Genomic DNA, 21,593 nt, shown 5'->3' on the forward strand with positions numbered 1-21,593 from the left:
AAGATTGTAGAACTCTGCATGAGTACAGCCCAGCCCTACCTGCCTTGCAAATGAACAACCATCACATGACCGCAATCCTGCCCACCAAACCTGCAGTTTATAGGCAGAAGCAGGGCACTGCAGCGACATAGCCACAGCCCCACTAGCCAAATGTGACTTGGTACGAGCCTAGCGCAACATCTTCGTAAATCTCCATAGGTGGCGCACACACTACGCTTTAATGTACGCATGATTGTGTTTTCAGAGCTCAGGCTAGCAGGGCTACGTGAACAATCCGAGATGGGATGGCCATACTGAAAGAAAACTTGTGTACACCTCAGCGTGCCAAACATAGACTGAAGGCATGAATCCCCCACAAGGTGTTGGAATCAATCCACGTGGTGTCAAAATGCAGTCAATTAAAAATGAATCGCATCGCATGTTGCTGAAATCTGCAGACATTAAGAGACTCTCTTTTGTGTTTATGCAGATAGTGAGTAGGGCGTGGACTGAGTTAGTTAGTTAAGAGAATGTTTTCAGTAAAGTGCGACTGACATTGTGACACGCACTTACGTCTGCTAATAGAATGGGAACCACAAAACCAGTCCAGGATGCGGAACATATTGAAAAACACTGCACACTAGTCTTGGTAAATCAGTAAGGCATTGAAATGTACTTCCTGAGCCAGCCTGAGGCAATGCTATGGACATTGTTAGTGTCTGGCTCGCTCGCTCACACGCATGTACAATAACGAGGCAGGACAACAGGCGGCACGCCGTTCTCCTTGATTAGTCTCCTTCTTACTGACTTGCTTTCCCTTCCTCCACACCCCCTCCGTTCCCCATTCCCTCCCTCTTAAGGGGCCCGTATCCAGTTTGTCCACAACGGACATCTAAAGTCGCCAGGAACACTTTTCGAATGTACTACCGAATGCACAAACGCTTGGTTCAGGCCATTTATTTATTTATTTATTCATTCATTCATTCATTCATTCAATTTTTTTAGTGCACAGGCAGCCCCTGGCCAACATGGCGCTTGTTACAGAGGTTGCAAAATGACTTAATTAAACATACAGAGAAGTCATTATTTAGTTGCAAGAGGCATACTGCAATGCAGATCTGAAAGAGGAAAAAAAGAGCAGACTGAGAGAAGGGAAGAATGTGTTAGTTAAACAGTGTGGTTTTTAGTTTTCTTGCGGAAGGCACAGAGAGAGGTTTCTGCTCTGAGTGTGCTGGGTAGTGCATTCCATAGCTTAGGGACAATGTAGGGGAAACTAATTCCACCTGCTCTAGCTCGTTTGATGCATGGGACCCTTGGTTTGTTGGTGTGGCATTGTCTAGTAGGTCTGGTCGAGTGAGATCTGGCCAGAGTGTCAGACAAGTAAGAGGGGGCTGACAGATTGATACATTTGTGTGCAGTAGTAAGAATATTAAATGTAATACGCTCTTTGACTGGTAGCCAATGTGCTGATTTTCTGGCTTGCGTGATGTGGCCCCTTTTAGGTATATTGAGAGCTGCTCTCAGTGCTTTGTTCTGTGTCGTTTGGAGTTTATTAAGGTTTGATTTGGAGGTGTCGGCCAGTAGGGCGTTACAATAATCTAATTTGGCTGCAATGGTGGCTCTGGCAATGGATAGGCAGTTATCTTGGGTTAGGAATGGTTTAATGGCATTAATGAGCTTAGTGCTAAAGGCGGATGCAGAAACAGTGGATTTGACTTGCTTGTCCATGGTGAGTGAAGCGTCAGTGTGGACTCCTAGAGTTTTAACAGAGGGTAAAACTGGGATGACAAAATTGTCTATGCAGAAATTGGAGTAAAGTGTGTCAAGGTTGGTGATGGTGGATTTTTGACCAAGGATGAGGATTTCGGTCTTGTCTCCATTAAGACATAGCCCGTTCATGGCCATCCATGCTTGGATGGTGGCGTAGATATTCTAGAAGCGTCCTGATGGTAAAGTCCAGTAAGTGGAAGGAGCACTTGGGTATCATCAGCGTAATTTGTTTAGGTGATCCCAAGTGAGTCCAACTTATCAAAGAGAGGTTTAGTAAAAAGATTATAGAGGGTGCGAGCCGTACATGAGCCCTGTGGGACACCACAGTGGATGATGGTGGGCTCTGCATTTACTATATTGGAGAACACTTTCATCACTCTTCCTTCGAGGAAGGAGGTGATCCAATTTGAGGCCTGTTTGGAGAAGTGCGCAGACTGTGTCAGATGGTTCGTGAGGGTGGCATGATCAACCAAATCAAAAGTCGCTGAAAGGTCTAGGAGGAGCAAGAGGGCTGGCTTGCCGTTATCTAGGATTTGGGTGATTTGGTTCTTCAAATCTAGTAATGCTGACAGCCTTTTATCTAGGATAGAGTTGTTTTCCAGATAAGGCTGGATCTGCATATGTGCAGCTTTATCTAAGATTTTAAGGAGAAAAGGAACCGGTGGTTGCTAGGTTGGGCAGGGTCCAGAGTAGGTTTCTTTATGAGCGGGCGCACCCATGCCTCTTTAAGGCTGTCTGGGACTTTGCCAGTCTTGAAAGATGCGTTAATAAACACTGTGATGATTGGAGTAAGAGGTACAGCACACTCTTTTATGATGTTAGGGGGGTATATATCACTTTTGCATTGAGAGGGTTTAAACTGTTTGAGGATGTGGAGAACATCCGATTCGGTGATTTGCGAGAAGTTGAAATTGGGAGAGTGATTGTCTTTGGAGGTAATGGAAGTTTGAAACTGCTGGGGGTGAAGAGCCTTGTAGTGTTCTGCTATTTTATTTTGAAGAAGGTCTATTTTTTTTAGCATAGCTACTTGGATGCTGTTGCACCAGGCTTCGTCCTTAACAATCTCATCAGTGCAGATTGGCGGAACGGTAAGCTCTTTAAAGATGTTGAAGAGCTCTTTTGAATGGGAGTTAGCTTCTGTGATGCGCTTATTGTAAGTTTTGGATTTGGCCTTAAATATGGCATTTTTGTATTTTTTAGTAATGCTTAGAAAGCTTTCTTTGGTGGCGTCATAGGGATTGGCCTGCCATGTTTTAAGAGCTTGGCGCTTACATTGGCGTAGATTCATTAGGTCCTCTGAGAACCATGAATTGGAGTGGAAAGATTTGTTTTCTTTTTTGGTTTCTAGGGATGCTGCAGCGTTAACGGCATGAGTGAGGGTGTCTTTGAACATCTCTGCTAGAGTGTTGGGGTCAGATGAGAAAGGAGGTGCTAGGCAAGGATTGTTAAGAAAGGGACGTATGTTGTCTGCTTTTGGAACTTCTCGCTAGCTTGGTAGGTGCAAATGTTGCAGGTTTTGAAAATGTGGATGTGGGAATGCAAAAGTGAAGGCAGTTATGATCCGTCCATGGGAGGACTGTGTTAGAATTGAAGATGGTGCCACAGTTGTGATCTACCACCCAGTCTAGGATACGGCCTTTATCATGGGTAGGGGCTGTTACTTTCTGTGTTAGTCCTAAGTCTATAAGGTCTTTGGCGAGACTAGCTGTTGTTTTGTCCAGTTTGTCATTGTAACCAAGGTTTAGGTCTCCAAGAAGCAGTGTTTAGGTCGTTTTTTTAAATGTTGTAGCCTTCTAGTGCTATTGTTTCCCAGGGTAGTTCTGTGAAATGTGTGGGGGAAACATTGTCAGCCTCTAGCATGTGAGGCTCAGTAATTCTTCAACAATACCAAAGATATCATCATAGTGGCCAACCCTACAGATTTAGGCAGTAGGCTACTGCTTTTTAAGCAGTCCTATCGCCTACAGATTTCAGTGACAGATCCTACTGCTTTTTACAGTGGCAGGTAATTTATGTGACTCTAAGGCAAACTCCAGGACAAAGCATGCATCACATTAATTAGTCTGCTGAGACAACCCTTAGATGAACCACCAGTGAAGGCAAGTGGCATCTGTGTATCAGTCGCTATGTTGTTTAGTGTTGAACTTGCAATAAATATGTACTGCCTGGGCTGCCGCTACAGAGCAGTGGCACGCGTTTCCTACCAGCTGTGTGTTAGGTAATTGAATTTGGTGTTAAGTTGCCATTCAGAATTATACATTTTTAAAATGTCAACATCTTTCCATTTTGTGCTGTTTGATGGGTTGTGTACTTTTCAATGGTGCCAACAATGTATGTTTTGTATTTTGCTGTGATGTAATTGTTATGGGAATTATTATTTTTGAAACTTAAACAATCCTACTACTTTCTGCTCACAGAATGTTGGCAGGTCTCTATAGGATTAACAACCTCTTCTTGCATGAGGATGAGCATCATTTTCAAACCATAGGGACCTCCATGTGCACAGTCGTTGCCCCGAGATTGGCGAGCATGAAAAGTAGTTCCTCTTCACTGAACATGACTTCTTCGGGAATAGTTTGCGTTGGAAGAAGCCACCTCTAGCAGCTATCTTCATGATTTGGCAAGGTGACCAACTTGCTTTGGAGCAGTTAATCAAATGGCTTGGTACATTGAATTATCATCTGGAATGTTCTAGTCACTCTAGTAAGAATTAGATACCTTTCTTGAATGTGACAACTAAATGCACAATAAAAAAATCTTATTTTCTCCACTTTATATTGAATCGCAAAATCCCAAAGGATCACATTGTTTGTGAATGTTCAGAAATTGCACATTTGAAGGAACTCTACACGATTCATACGAATCGTCTCATCGAATGCATGTAATATGGTGATTATGCCAGGTGGCTACTGAAATGAGCAGTCAAAACGTCCTGGTTCACTAATTGGGTAATCTAGTCACTCCAAAAGAACAGACGTCTTCCAAATATGTAGGGGTATGCATTACAACTTGCTCAGGTTATAAACCAAAATTGAAACATCCATTTATGAAAAACCGGAACCTTGTGACACTTAAGAAGACGGCATTAGGTAGGAAAATATTTGCACTGCATGAAGGGCTCACTCTTAAAGACTAATTACTCCCTACTTACTTGAAAGATATTCAGAAGACCAGCAACAGCAAACAATGCTCTAATCTTAATATCCCACCCCCCATGCCCAAATGTTTGACACCACTCATGTGGAATGTGCAGTAGTTGTCCAAAAAACCAACAATATTACAACAAGGAACTTTCAGATGGCAAGTTGTAAACTTACCAACTGCCCAATGAAAAATGTGGTGTATACCATTCATGGCCCTTGTCACAAAATGTACATTTGAATGATGATATGATAGGCCTCGATCCGTATAACAGAACACAGGTCTAAGGCTGGTACTAGGAGTGTACAGGCATTACTTGTCAAGAAGGTTATTACGCATCAACACAAAGAAAACAAACGTAGCTGCCTCCTTATCCGCCTGGTTCAACCTGACCTGAACTATTCTTCTACTTTGGCAAGACTACATAACCTGGAACAACACTGGATCCGCAGACTCAATACCCACGTGACATGTCTAACGAGAACATCTAGTGGCCTGTGTTATTACGAGGGCTCTAATGATATGTGCTTTTGGAGTTTATCATGAGGAGTGGTTTGACTTTAGATTACACACCCTCTTTCTGTATATAATTGGTGTATTTTATGATTTGTGAAAGATCAAATGTATGATCAAAACACAATAACTAAAAATAAATAAATAAATATTACATCCTCTTTCTAGCAATTAGGCCTGATGTGTCTTGTCCTTCCCTCATTAGTACTTGGAAATGTATTCATATGTACAAGTTTTAAAAACCTGGTGTTTCGACATTGACCCCATTTTGACACCACATGGGTTTATTCCCATATGACACTGCATGTTCATGACTTTAAGGGTTGACATGCTGAGTGGCCTGCCATTTTCACTTTGAATATGGCCACCCTGTCTAGATTCATTGCCTTGCCTTGCCAGTCTTGGCCCTGGCATGATGATACAAGCGCACAAAAGTAATGTAGGCACCATCTATGGATGATTTGGAAAAGATGCCCACGAAACCCAAAAGCACGTGGATGCCCCGCAGCGATGATCTTGGATATTTACCTTGCTACTGTCCTTAAACCAGTCGGGAGTTCATGGGTTTGGGAATAGAAGGTTCTGTTTCTTTGACTACCTCGAAGAATATTAGCAGTGCTGAGATCTGAAGCTTAAGGCACCCAATGAATATATTCCATTTAGTGGGTTGGTCCTTACCAAGAATTGATAGACGCTAGGTGGGAGCAACACAGTACAAGAGTGGCCCTTCTAAAATTAGTGGAAATAGTTGGTGTATGTTGGCTCCTACCCCCTGGTGGTCCCCGGTGAGCAATGGCCCAGCATGCAGCTACGTCTGGGCTGTACAGGCCCATAAGGTAGAACATCCCCCAGGCAATCTCTAGGGCCTGGTTGGCTCTCTATGGGTCAAGCAGTTTGGGGGAAGCAGGTGGCTATGCGTGTGTTTTTGTAAGCAGTAACGGCACAAAGCACTCCTGCCATGTCTTTTCTCATGGTACCACATCCCTTCCCACCAATGAAGAAGTCCAAAAGGCTTCACATGGAAAACATTTTCTTTGCCCAATCACATAGGGCCTCATTACGAGTGAGGCGGTAAGGGGTTAATGGCGCCGGTAAAGCTAAAGCTGCCGGCGCCGTTAAACCCCTACTGCCTCATTACGAGGTCCCCTCGCGGGACCCACTCTGGACAACTGGTTTTACCAGACGTCCTTAGCGGGTCCCGCGAGCAGCCCAGCATGCTAACAACGGCCCTGTCATTAACGGGCCAGTTGTTTAGCATGCTCCCCATCCCATTGAGCCCTATGGGGGCTCAAATGGGAATGGGGATGGTCCGGGTCCGGGTTCCCTGAATGGGGAAATACCGGGCCCTCCTAGGTCGGAATGGCCTGGTATTTCCCCATTCAGGGAACCCGGACCCGAGTTTGGGGGTAGCCGTGCCATTATTGAGAGCATGGCTACCTCCAAACTCGTAATGAGGCCCATATAGTAAGAGATGTTTTTATGGGAGGGCAAAAGGGGCACTTGCCCAGGGCCCCCACCTTGGAGGGAGACCCACAAGGCTGCTTGATCTAAAGAAGTGAGATTCCTTTGTTCACCAGAGTTAAATAGCAAACATCATGATATTTGATGGCCTAATACTGAGGCTCTAAACCTTTTGCCTGTCTGTTTTGGCAAGTAAATTCTGCCTCGATCAATTCATCATGTAATGCTTTCTGTGTTCACTCTGGTATATATAGTTTGTGTGTTCCTTGCTGCACAACTCCTGTAGCATTCTTTCTTTCCTGTGGGAATTATGTTGATCATGTGCAGTAGCCAAATTTGAAATGCATATTGGTACATTAAATGCCACAATGGGTCAGAAGTTAACTCAGTGTGTTAAGCACTCATTGCAGAGATATGTGTTCCTATGCAAGATTAGAATAGCACATTCCTCTAAGGCTTGCTGAGCCTTTCCTATGTATGAAGTTTATAAGCCTGCATATGTACTTGGTCTTGTCGCACAACAGATGCTATTATCAGCAATGTACCTGCACCAGATAGGGGTTGCAATAAAAACGAACATGTCATGCTTATGGTGAAGGTCTAGAAATTGGTTTGCTTAGATAGGGTGTTATAAAACCCAGGGGATCACCTCCAACGATGAGCATAAACTGTGAGTCCAAGTGATGAATAAATATACAAATTTGGAACCAGATCCTGACTTTGCCAGCAGACAATACAGTGATCCTGGTCAAATCATCTAATATCTCGTACATTACGGTGCTGTCTTCTGTGAAGTTTGCCTTCTTGCATGCTGGTGGCATCGTTTAGCCCCTTACTTGATCTTTCCTCTTATGTAGGCCTGTTGAGTGGAAGAGGTGGTGGACAGAAGGGAGCGAACCAGATGGTGCAGGACTCGGATAAACATATTTTAAAGTCTGCTCGTTTGACACAAAAAAATGCTTTGCAATTTTGTAAAAGTCAAAGGTTTTTCTGTACGTTTATAAATCACAATTTCACAAGCAAGTGTTTTGGAAGTATGTGATGTTTTAAAATACAAAAGACAAACCCAGATTAAATCTGTTAAATCACACTGATCGGTATGGTGGTACTTAAATACTTCTCTTGATGATGGAGAGAATGAAGCTAGAATCATTCTGTGTTACACCATTCTATAATATTTTGTTTTTAAAAATTGTCATGTTTGGTTATGTGATTGGTGTACTTTTCAAGTCAGTTTTTATAAAATTAGATTATTTTAGTTAATGGTAAGAACTGGTAATGAAAGTGTTCAAATGCAGAAATTGCAGAGCTGGCATAAATCCCAGATTCACCGCTTAACCATTGTGTGTGTAATGCTGGGCATCTAATTTAATCTTGTATTGCCTAACTTCTGAAATTGCCAGTCCCTAAACCTTTCAAAATTGTCTGCCCCTCAGAGTGATTTCCTTCTCAGGGTATGCTCTTCAAAACAGCCTCACTCAAGTTTTCACTGGCGTGTTGCTTCCACTATAATAGTGAGCATTGATATATTGCACACCACAGGCACTTGTTCTTTTGATCTCTAATGGCAACACTTTTTGAAGACCATATCCCACTTATAATCTCTGTCTGTCTGGATACAGACACCTTCCTGGTAGCTTCTAATCCGCATCCACTATCCATGCTATGGTATGTGTAACTTTCTCCTTCCTCCCAATTAGTCTCTTCTATCCATGCTTGAGCACATTTTCATTCTGTGAGGCAGCAAATGTGAGTTCTCTGTCTATACTGGGTTACATGTACATTTTACATACAGTCCTGCATTAATACTACAGGTGGCATACCTTCCTGGATGCTATTGATAAAAAGAGTCCTATATCTATGCTAGAACAGAAGTAACCTCTTTGTAGACTGATAACGTTGGCCTTCAATGGATACTGTTTATCATTCTGATTAGAGCAAGAGTGAGGTGGGTATGGGGACTTAAAGGGAGTAAACATGCTTATTTGTAATGCTGTGAGGCAGCACATTAACCTATGGGCTGTATTCACAGCGGGGGGACGGACCGGGCAGATATTCTTGATCACTTGATTACTTTGGTTTGGTGGGGGGGCAAAGGTGTCCATGCCCAGGGCCCCAAATGTGCTTAGGATGGCCCTGCATATAGTCTTTGAATTTCCTGGACCGTATGACATCTATTCTCGTTAGGTAGCAGGGTTCCCTCTGTTCCTCCACTTCATAGGTTGAAGCTCCTCTCTCTGGTTCCGTGTCCAATTCATTCAGGTGTTTCATGAACGTGTGCACACCTCCTCATCCATCTTGTGTCTCTTCTTCCATTCAGCATTCCTCTTCGAGGGATAGTAACGCACGTTGTCAGAAGCATTTCCTATTTAAGCCAGGGGGTTTCAAGTGTAAGGAATTTCTTGGAAAGGACGTGGAGCCTTAACTGGCTTTTAAATTGTGCCGTCCTTTGCTGTTTCCACCATTGGCTGTCGGCCAAATGGCAGGTGAAACTTTCCTTGAAGCCTCGAATTCTTCACCAGGACTGAGTCTCTGATATTTATGTTGGATTCCTTGACATACCACCATGGACTTACTGCATCATTCTGCTCCACACGTTGTGCATTGTTCATCTAGCTGCACTGGGACTCCCATTCGCAACGTCGGGATGGTGGTGTGTGGAGCCCTCCCTCTTAGGAGGCTGGTGTGGACAATAGCAGTGGCTCTGTGGGGCATCGTTCCATAGTTCCTAAAGAATGGGTAAGTCGCTCTTTTGGGGTTTTCTTCAGTTTGTGATGCAATGCAAAGCAATTTATTCAGCATGAACATAATGGCTCAACGTCTTCATTGGCCTGTGGCCAACATGGGGTGATTCTTCTGTGCTGTATTCCTAGGTCATCTAGCATAGATCGGAATTCGCTTCAATTGTCAGGCTTGATGGACACTGACAACCCATGCTTTGCAAATATCTTCTCCAATTTTGGTATTACTGGCCTGGCAGATGTTGAATCAACCGCCTCAACCTCTAGGCAGTGCAGAAACTTGTTTACTTTGACTAGGATGTCTCTTCCATCAGCCAGAGAGCCAACGTTTGTTCTGACATGATCCCAGGCTGTGCTTCCTCTGGGCATAGAATGAAGAAGTGCCAGGGGCAACGCTGCGCCAGTGACTTGACATGAGTAGTAAAGCATGATACCTTTCCTCATCAAACTAGACTTGACAGGTATCCACGCCCCTTTAGGGTGGGATATCCGGTCCCTATGATGTCATATCCGGATGTGGCCCCCTAGGGTTTCCCCTGGAAGTTCTGCCTGGGCAAAATCCCAACCCGGAAGTGATGTAGGTGTGTTTAACAGGAACTTGGTCCTTAGCGGGGGTGTCCCACCGGATGTGACATCATGGGGGTTAGAGGGAAGGTCCCCCCAAGGCCTGGAGTTCCTAGGGGCCCCAAGGGGGATTCCCCCGGATGCCCCCACCCCTCAAACCCCAGCACCACACTTTTGGATCTTTGTGGGTGACATCCCGGGATGCCCCAGTGACAAAGACCTGGAAGTGTGGCCTTGGGTTTTGAAGGGTGGGGGTCATGGAGATGTTTGAGCGGTGGCCATATTTAGGGGTTGTGGCGTGTAGGGTGTCTATATATAGATGGGTTTTGGGTTGTAGGCATAAGCTGATCCTGAGGGGCGGAGGAAACTCTGATTAAACAGCATCAATGTGACCGGCAGGTGCGGCAAGGTATAAGATTTAAACTTTGGGCATTGACCAGGGGCGGTTGTGCTAAAGAAGGTATTTAGTATAGAGTTGCCATGTGTCTACACTTATAATAAGACAGGTAAGAATTAGGAAAAATAATATATATATATATATATATTCTTTTTTTTTAAATATATATATATATATATATATATATATATATATATATATATATATATATATAAAAACATTTTTTTAGCACTATATTAACAACCCCTGACAGCCTTCTATACATAGAGAGCTCAAAATAAGCTGTTTGACCCAGCCACGTGGTAGCTGGAATTGAACAGGAAGAGGCCCAGAGAGGAAGTACGTAGCCCTGAACTCAGCTGATGCATCACCGCTGACCCTCGGGGGTTGAGCCACCCCACAGCACTTCCCCTTCTCCCTTCTCCCCCAGCATCCCCTCCACATGCTGGGGAGAGGAAGTACGTAGCACTGAACTCAGCTGATGCATCACAGCTGACCCTCGGGGGATGAGCCACCCCACAGCACTTCCCCTCCTCCCCCACCACCCCTCCACATTCTGGGGAGAGGAAGTACGTAGCACTGAACTCAGCTGAATCATCACACCTGTCCCTCGGGGGATGAGCCACCCCAGCACTTCCCCTCCTCCCCCAGCTTGTGGAGAGGTTGCTGGGGGAGGAGGTGAAGTGCTGGAGGGGGCTCAGCCCCAAGGGATAGGTGTGATGCATCAGCTTGAATTTCCTGCTGACAAGGCAGGCAGCTCTAGTTGCAAACCCCTAGGGGTGCAGTGTCTTGAATGGCCAAAGGTGTTGATCTTCCGGGGTAATCCCCAGCTGCTAGCAAAAGCCTGCCAGTTTTAAAAGCCTTTAAGTTCTGGGTGATGTTTAGACAAGCTCTCTTCCATTTGCGGTGAATTTGTGTGAAGCCATCCTGATGCTGACAGAGAAAATGCCTACCCAGACAAACTCACAAGTAAGGGGCTTGTATATTTTTCTATATAGATGTAGCATAGGGTAGACTTCAGTAAAATATGATGCTAATTGTTTCATTAATTATTTACAGGATGCCTATCCAGACCTTTCACTAGGGGCTGTGCTAGATGTTATCCCTCTCCCAGGTACTATTTTTATATTTAATTATTGACATGCCTCTGTGTTTAAAAATATATGCATATCTATAGGCCCCTATGTGTGTTTGTCATGGTCTGGGGGAAAAGGGGTCTGGGGTACTCTATGTTTAAAGTATGGCTTATGTGCAGGCCTCTGAAATGCAACAGCCTGGCCGTTTTAATTTCTTATTTAAAAACGAAAATGGCCAGGCTGTTGTATTTCAAGGGCTATATATGTGTAGTTTTGATGTTGAGCCCCTTGAAATAAAGAGGCTTTTTTCTTTTTATTTTATTGGCAAGTACTTTAAACCATGGGCAATGTATGTGGGGAGGCAGGGGTATGCTGTGTTTTTTTAAATACAGCCTGCTGAGTCTGTGGATCCCCAGAATCTCCACAGGCTGTATTTAAAAGTGCTGCCCATAATTTACATTTAAAAGACTAACAGGTCTTGGGGGTGCATATGTTGGGGCTGCACTATTAGAATGGGTGTTCCAACATAGGCACCCCCAAGGACTGCTAGTCTTTTAAATGTAAATTAGGGGCAGCAGTGTGTTTGGCTGTTAATGAGCTCCCCAGGCTGGCGTCTTTAGGGCACTAATGTATCCAACCTGGGGGGGCTCTGCAACAGGCCAAACACACAGCCTCGCCCAACGAGCAGCTTAAGCAGGCTGTAAGCCTTTTATTTTTTTTTAATAAAACCCGCATGGGGAGTGGGTGATCTAATTACCCACTCCCTGTGCGGGTTTTATTAAAGGATAAAAAAGGCTTACAGCCTGCTTAAGACACACGTCGGGGTATGCCATGTGTCTGGCCTGTTGCAGAGCCCCCAGGCCAAACACATGGCATCCCCTGCGGGGTGTCTTAAACAGGATGCATCCAACTGGCGTTTTAAATGCCTATTACAACACGGGAGACGCTTGTGTTGTACTAGGTATTTAAAAACTAGTTATGTTATGCTATGTATTACAAATGCGGGCCGCACTATCTGAATGTACGACGCGCCTTTGTAATATATGGCATCCAAATGACTTTTAAATGCCTATTACAACACTGGAGACGCTTGGTCTGCAATAGGCATTTAAAAGCCAGTTGGATGCTTTAGTAATACATAGCACCCGGCCTGGCTTTTAAATGCATTTTACAGCCCTAACGTCTCCCGTGCTGTTAATGGCCATACTGATGAGTTCACCGTCGGTAGTCTCTGTGGCCATCAGCATGGCCATTAACAGATTCCCACAGGCAGTGGCTGAGCAAACAGAAGTCAGAGTCACAGGCCTTAGTAATTAAATAGAAAAGGCCTGTCCCCCTGGCTTTGGTTTGCCCAGTCTTTGATCAGGGTGATGGGCCCTGCAGGGGGAGCATCTGACACCGCCTGCCGGGACATTAAAAAAAAACAGCATAACATTTGGAGGCCCAGGGTTTTGCAGCAACCTTGGGCCTCTGCGGACTGGGAACTAGAAGAGGCCCTGAAAATAAAATACTGGGGACCAAAAGAGGCCCTGCAAATAATGTTCAAATTGTCCCCATATGACACATTTTCAGCAAGCCCAAGGCTTTTACTATGAGAACATTTGGAAATACCACAAAAGAGGCCCATGCCACAGAGGCCCACCGGAAAATATCCAGAGTTCCCTACAGGCCAGTCCAACCCTAACAAACAAACTATAAATACCACGGGTGTGTACTTTTAATACTTAAGAGCGGCTACTAGTAACTGATATGAAGCTCTATAATAATGTAATATTATGGCATTATCAGGGGCTCCTAATCTTTAATAATGTAATATTGGGTATTAATATCTCTTATTATTGAGCATTAACATCAGGTATTGATAATGGCTATTAACATTTAATAGTTGTAACTAGATTAGGATTTCTAGTTATATTTTTACAATAACAGGTGCTGTTTCTTTATTTTTTTAGCGGTTATCCATGACCACAACTGCAATGATGACAAGCCTTATGCAGGATCTGAGGACGCCGCTCCTGCGGATGAGCGAGAGGCATCGGGTATTGTAACAGGTAATTGTTGCTATCACTTTAGATATGTTCATTAAAGGACGGACCCTGTATAACATGTATGTTTTTATAGGAACCAGGATGCTTTCCCTGAACTGAGTCTTTAGTGTAAAATAGGATTATGTATTTGAAGCATAAGTCTTCCATGCAACTCTTTGATGTAGAACCTGGTGGTAAATGTTTTCTTTTTTATTGCAAATTCACCCATTGTAGGACCAAGGCCATCACTGCCCCCATCAGTTCCCTAGGCCGTTGGACCATCAACCTCTGATGCCACACCAGGCCCCACGCCGGATACCCAACACCTGCGGCTAACCCTTCATTAAAAAGGAAGCAACCTGCCGGGGGTACAGAATGTAAGTATGCATAAATCCTCACTGAGAACCCCTCTTTTGTTTTTTTTACACCCCAGGGATCGTTTATATTTCAGTGTGTCTTTGTAAAACACCATAACTGACTGATATGTTATTCTAGAATGTTGCTTGGGGCTAGTTTTTACCAACTAGGGTCTTTAATATTTTAATGGGGGCTCGTAAACCTTGAGGTTTACCAGAACATAATATTGTAAAGTATTGCTTGGACTTTAATATAAAACTAAAACAGTTTTTTTCTTTTATTTTTAGGGGCGTGCGTTGCTGCTGAGGAAGAAGTTATAGCGCAACCGTCCTCTGTGACCCTGACAGCTCGCACCCCACCAACTGCAGGTCAGCCGACTACACAGCCATTGTACAATGCCAATATTCATAACTCTGTGTTAGATGGGGCGGTAAAGTTCCTTTTAAATAAAAAGAGGCGCTTATCGCTTAACAGGGGATGGGTGTCTCAACAGTTTGCAAATGTTTAGTTACCATTAACCCACAATGTGTTATTGTTCCCTTCAACCATATACCCCAGACTATTGAATCACCCATACCTGTAGCAGCTCTGAATGCTAGACCTCCCCAGGAGTCACAGATCAGGGGGGTGATTACACCGGGCCCGGGCTCCCAGTAGTGGGCTCCAAAAACCTTTTAGACAGAGGTGCAATTAGCCCGCGTCCGTGGACACCCAGCTGTTGTGAGATCACACCCCCTCATTTGTACTCCCCAGCGATCCCCAACCACATAGGCTCTGATAGTCCGCTACAGGGGTCCCTCAATTGGGGTGAGATCACACCCCCTCATGTGTACTCTCCAACAATCTCCACCCACATAGGCTCTGGTAATCAGATACTGTGGACCCCCGGCTGTGGAGAGATACCATCCCCCCATGCATACTCACCTACGGTCCCCATCACTGAGATATCTATTAGTAATTCTGAAGACATAGAACGTGTGTGGGTTCAACCTAGTACCATAGTCATTCTAGAGGAGGACCCTATTATAATAATTTCAGATTCCCCCATAAAAATAGAGTCTCAAAACTGCATATACGCATCTGTCATCCGTGAAACAGGATATCCCCCGAAACCACTTGATCTGTCCTGCAGGGGTCTCAACGGTGTAAACACACGATGTACAATAGTCATTTATTGTACAGAGTCTAATATACAGCCATTAAATACTCCAATGCATGTGAATCTCAATACAGCCAACGGGTTTGTAAATATTTGTGCTACTAAAAGGGATGGCATTGTTAAACAGTTGTTTGGGCCCCCAGGTTTAAAAAACGGAGAAAGGAAAAGCACTTATCAGGACCACATAACAACTCTAGATCATGACACCAGGCCTGGAACTTGAGACACCAGTTTGGTAAAAAAGCTCTAGCAGACATGCGTAAGCACGTGTCTAAGGCCAAACACGTCCTTTTCACTAGGGAGTCTAAAAACAGGGTGAACACCCCAGTTAAAAAAATTATGAAAAAGAACACATCCCCAACTCTTAAAAACAAACTTGAAAAAAAGAAACAGCGGCTACAAAAGCATACACCGCACAGGCCTGATTTTGCAGAACCCCCGGAGCCTTTAAGATTAGGGGTGGAACCCGGGATGGGTACAGCCGAGATCTACTTAAATGCAGCACCCAAGACACTGCTGCTAGTGTTGGAAGATACAAACACCCCCTCAAACCCAGTTAAAAAACGCTGCATCCCTGTAAAAAAGTTACCGGCTTGCCGTTTAAAATGGCTTCAAACCCGCAGGCAGCGGAAAAAGTTTCTGAAATGCCTGAGAAAAGCTAAAATAATATTCATGCAGCGCGCACTTAAAGATTTAGAGGCGCAACCCCAAATACACCACCACAGTACGAAACAGACACGGTTTTCTTGCAGAGTATGGGAACATACCAGAGAGATCTACCAAAGTTTCGAAGCGTTAAACACTATGAAGTGTTCCGCTTTGTAAATTTGGATCAGTTAAGATCAACCGGTAAGGGTTTATTGATGATCACAGATGCTGTTGAAAGGCTCATCTCCCAGATTCTTGAAACGGTTCGGCCTAACAATCTTGTACAGATACGTCTAGACAGCACTGTTTTAAACAGGCCTCTTTTTTTCACCAGGCGGTCATTTCGGCAGACCTTTGATGTTTTGCAGTTTCTAGAAAACATTGGAAAGCTGCTACAAAGTAAAGCAGAACCGGTCGTATCCGAGCCATTGAGACTCGTGTCGGTGGTTGTCTGGGCTAGAGAGGGCGGTGTGTACAGTCCCCTGATGAAAACCCTTTACAGTATGTCAGTGTCCAAGAAGAAACACTTGCTCTTGGATTTTATTTGCGGGGACTTGAACATATGTATGGCTGCAAGCATTATAGACCTGCTAGAGCCTAGAACGGTTACGTACGGATACATTCAGGCAAGAGCTATAGAGGTTCACAGAGTATTGGGTGTACCCCCTGATATTATGGTTGGCTTTAATGAATTGGGTTTATTTGAAGATCACTTCAGCGTACCTATCAAAATCCTGTATAATGAGGACAGGCTTTGGAAATACTTCCCGGCAGGTGACAACGTGAATAAGAATACTATATATATTTTAGCCCACGATCAGCACTATTCTGGAATCTTAAACCTTCAGATCTTCCTTGGGGCTCGAAATTTATGCCCTCATTGATGTCACATATACATCAATAAGGCGGCTCACAGGTGCCACTTACACTGCAACATGTGTCAGATAGACGGTTGCGTGGTGACCAGTGAATCAGGTTTCAATTGTCCCCGGTGTTAGACATTTGCCGGGTCCAAAGACTGTCTTCAACAACACATTGATAAAGCATCTCAAGGTTCAGCCGAATGTCATTTTAAAACAGAATGCAGTTCCTGCAGCCGTTTTATAAAGGCCAATCATGATTGTAAGGTTTGGATATTCCCCCGCTGTGATGTAGAAGTGGTCTCCTTGGATGAACACCAGTGTTATATGACACACCCAAAAGAAATAGCCAAGACCGAGAATTACATAATCTTTGATATGGAGTGTATGACAGTGTAGACAGGCATACACATCCCCAACTATCTCTATGCTAAGCATCTCACTCGTGAGGACAGCTGGGCCTTTGAGGGAATTGACTGTATCAGCCGCTTCATTACCACATTTCTGACTAAGAAATTCCGGGGTATAGCTTTTTGGCTCACAACAGCCAGGGCTACATTGGCTTCTTCATTATACAACTGATTAAAGAGAGAGACAACGTCAAACTGGTAACTCAGTGTGCAAAGCTGAAGCTCCTCGCTGTGCCAGACCTTAAAATTCGCTTTACTGCCAGTTAGAATTTTCTGCCCATGAAATTAAGCAAACTGCCTAAGGCTTTTGGTTTCCTGGGGTCTAAAGGGTATTTCCCACATTTCTTTAATATGGTCCAGAATCAGAATTATGTGGGAGCCATCCCCCCTTGGAGTGTTTTGGGTCAGAAAACATGATGCCTGATGACAAGGAGGCATTTCTTAAATTGTATATGGAGGCCCGAACACAGGTTTTTGATTTTAAGAGAGAGCTAAAAACCTATTGTTGTGAAGATGTCAATATTTTGAGAACAGCCTGCAACAGTTTTCGCGATGGCATCATAGACATGACCCGAAAGGTGCACACTAAATGGATGATCCTGAAAACCCGGAGATGAAGATAAAATTTGTTACATATGTAGATCCCTTTACATTTATCACCCTGGATAGCATGTGTATGCATATATACAAGCAACTGTTTCTAAAGTCTGAAACAATAGCCCTCATACCTCCAGACATGTATCACAGACACCAAAAATGATTTTTCACACCCTCCATCCAGTGGCTGATATATATGTCCGAGCAGATCAAGACACCTATACAGCATGCCCTGCGGGGAGGTGAGAAAAATATTGGCCCCTATTTTCTAGACGGCTATGCTTCTCTAAATGGGGTGCAGAAGGCCTATGAGTTTAATGGGTGTTTTTATTAAGGGTGTCCACAATGTTATAACAAAGATGACTATAACACTCTGACGGCGTATACGATTAATCATCTTTACAGGAGAACTCTTTTAAAAAAGAATTTCCTTGAGACCAGGGGTCTGCGCGTTATTACGCTTTGGGAGCACAAGTGGGCCAAAATGTTGAAAAAAGATTCCAATTTAAAGATTTTTCTCAATCTTAAGAATTTACCAGAACCCCTAGAATCGCGTGACACTCTTTTTGGAGGTAGGACTAATGCAATCATGCTCTATCACGAAACAGCCCTGGTGAGAAGATACACTACTTTGACTTTACCAGCCTCTACCCCTTTGTCAACTATTCAAAACCCTACCCTTTAGGGCACCCATGTATCATCTATGAACATTTTGGGGATATTAAGCAGTATTTTGGGCTGATCAAATGCCAAGTGTAACCCCTAAGAAGCTTTATTTTCCAGTCTTTCCTCAGAGGATTTCTGGTAAGCTCATGTTCCCATTGTGTATGGCTTGTGCAGAGTCAAAACAGACTGCAAAATGCACACATAGTGATAAGGAACGCTCGATCACGGGTACCTGATGTACCGTCGGGTTAGAAGTGGCCTTGCAGAAAGGGTACCGTCTGGGGAAGATTAATGAAATATGGCACTTTGCGAACATCACGGTACAACTCTTTTGTGAGTACATTCGTATGTTCCTGGGGAGCAAACAAGAATCTTCAGGATACCTTGAGGGTTGCGATGACCCCGCATCCCGACAGAAGTACATAGATGACTATTACACACATCAGGGTATCTGTTTAAGATCAGAATTCATTGAGAATAACCCTTCCAGATGGCAACTAGCCAAGCTGTGTTTAAATTCCTTATGAGGTAAGTTTGTTCAGAGAACAAATTTACCAAACACAGAGATTATAACCGATCCTAACAAGTTGACAGCTTATCTTTTTGACGCAGGTTATGACATTTCAAGCCTGCAGTTTATAGATGAGGAAATGGCATGCCTCTGTTGGAAATACGCTGAGGAGTACCCTAAGTGTTCCAACAATATAAACATATTTATTGCGTGTTTCACAACAGCTCATGCCCGTCTGTAACTTTATACCATCATGGATGCTCTCCAGGAGCAGTGTCTGTACCATGACACCGATCCGGTAATTTGTGTTAGCGCCCACAGTCAGGCGAATCCCCCACTGGGTGATTATCTGGGTAATCTTACAAGTGAATTAGCTCCTGGTGAGCACATTATAGAGTTTGTTTCTGCAGGACCCAAAACATATTCCTATCGGACATCCACAGGGGCGATCTGTATGAAAGTAAAAGGATCACTTTGAACATCAGCAACAGCATGAAGATCAATTTTGACAGTTTGAAAGAGTTAGTGCATGAGTACGCTTTAAAAAACACCACCAAGGCTATTGTGGTACAGCAGCCATCCATAGTGCGGGAGAAAAAGCGATGGGAAATTAGCACCCATACACTGCAGAAGACTTTGAGGGTAGTGTTTGAGAAAAGGGTGCTCACAAACGACTACAAAACATTACCCTACGGCTACTGAAAAGGAAGCATCGCGCATGATGGACACTCGCCTTCCACACCCTTTTTCATGCATGCTAGCGGGTCCTTCCAGCTGCGGTAAAAGTTATTTTATTAAACATCTCCTGGAAAATGCCCACACCACAATGTCGGCCCCACCGGATAATGTCATCTGGTTTTATTCGTGCTGGCAGAACTTGTATAATGAACTGGCCTCTAAAATACTGCATCTGAAGATTGTGGAGGGGTTACGAGATACTCTGAATGATGACCGGTTGCTACCACCAAACCTTGTTAATATGATTATCGTAGATGATCTCATGATGGAGGCCGGTCAGAGATCCGAATTGGTAAAAGCTTTTACGCAGTAATCACATCACCGGAACCTTAGTATCTGCTACATTGTACAGAATTCATTCTACAAGGGCAAGGGAAACTGTTCAATAACACTAAATGCCAGTTATATCATTCTGTTTAAGAACCCCAGAGATAAACAACAGCTCTCGGTTCTATCGCGACAGATGTATCCGGGTAAAAGACGTTTTTTGTGGAGGCCTTTGAAGACGCTACCCGTAATCCATATGGCTACTTATTGGTGGATTTAAAGACAAACACCTTAGAGGACTACCGATTGTGCACGGGTATTTTCTATCTGGATTTACCGGTCGTTTACATACAGAATCCCTCTAGAAAAACCCAGTGAGGGGAAAAGCAGACCTCATTAGTACCCGCGACGAACATCATGATGGCGCGTATACGTCGGAACTATGCTCTCCTTAAAATGCTAGTAACTGCACCGCCCCAGCAATGCAAGGCCATTCTGTGCTCGGCTTCTAACGATTTAGTATCGGCTATAGCCGAGATTGCCTTCAATACCGTCAGGGGGAACATCCCGCTAACCGGACGTTAATTAGGTGTCTTAGAAAAGAAGAAGCTAATCCTCAATAAACTGGGTAACAAGTGGGCCTCCATAAAAGTTAAAAGAAAACTTTTAAAACAATCCGGAGGTTTCATAGGAGTACTCCTACGCCTTGCATTGCCGCTGATCATGGGCTTCTAGGGGGCGGTTAATGGAGCATAGTCAGAAGAAGTATCTGGTTGACAAGCTTCAGCTGGATGGTCTGAGCATCCATAACGGGGAAGAGCCTGATATTCAAAAATCAGCAACCCTTTGGATCGATTCTGAAATGCAAGATGTCCTACGCCGGCATGATTTATCAGACTATGACAAAGTTACCCTCTATTCATCTATTCTCCAGAAATACTTAACACATTTTAGACAAGCCGATAATGAGAAGAACAAACTAACATTGTACATGCCCCCTGAAGAGTCCACGAGTCTCAGCAACACAAGTCCCGGTCACCCAGTTTCTGATCCCCTGGTAGCTGAAATCCTGAACACTATTAACCCTAGCTATCGTAAGAATGCTGAACTATTGTTGAACAAGATGACCAGTGAGCAGGGACTGGTACCATCGAACGCAAAGGTGGATTTTGTATATAAAGGCACAACTGTCAAAGGTTCAAGCATCCATGATTTAGTTTGCAGCATTACCAACCTGCAGGCCTGTGGAAGACACAAAAAACCTGGAGGCTGGGATCTGTTCATGCAATCTGCTGCGGGCGTAAACATTCCTGCCACTTTAGTGAGAAATATGGGGCATCACAAACTGCTCGAGACATTGAAAGACACTGGTGTTAAAACCCTGTCCCAGTATGTTGAGTCCCTAGATATTTCCTTAAAGAGAAGAAAAAAGAAAAAGAATGCGAGGCCTGGTTTAGTGTATGACTGTGCTTTTTCTTAATTTTAAGAACGGTGTTTAACTATTGTAGTGTGTATATGTATATGGGTGTATGTATCTGTTTTTATAAGTATACTCAGACCTGTTGATTAAACAAATGCACTGTTTGTGACAAAATATGTGTTTATGTAAATGCTTTTATATCTATACACCATACAGCCTGTATAAACAAAGGTTCTGCTTGTAATAAAATACTATTATTATTTATACCAACCATAAGTTTTGCATCTAATT

Source organism: Ambystoma mexicanum, chromosome 4q (assembly GCF_040938575.1).
Source record: "Ambystoma mexicanum isolate Mex_15411 chromosome 4q, UKY_AmexF1_1, whole genome shotgun sequence".
Lineage (NCBI taxonomy): Eukaryota > Metazoa > Chordata > Amphibia > Caudata > Ambystomatidae > Ambystoma > Ambystoma mexicanum.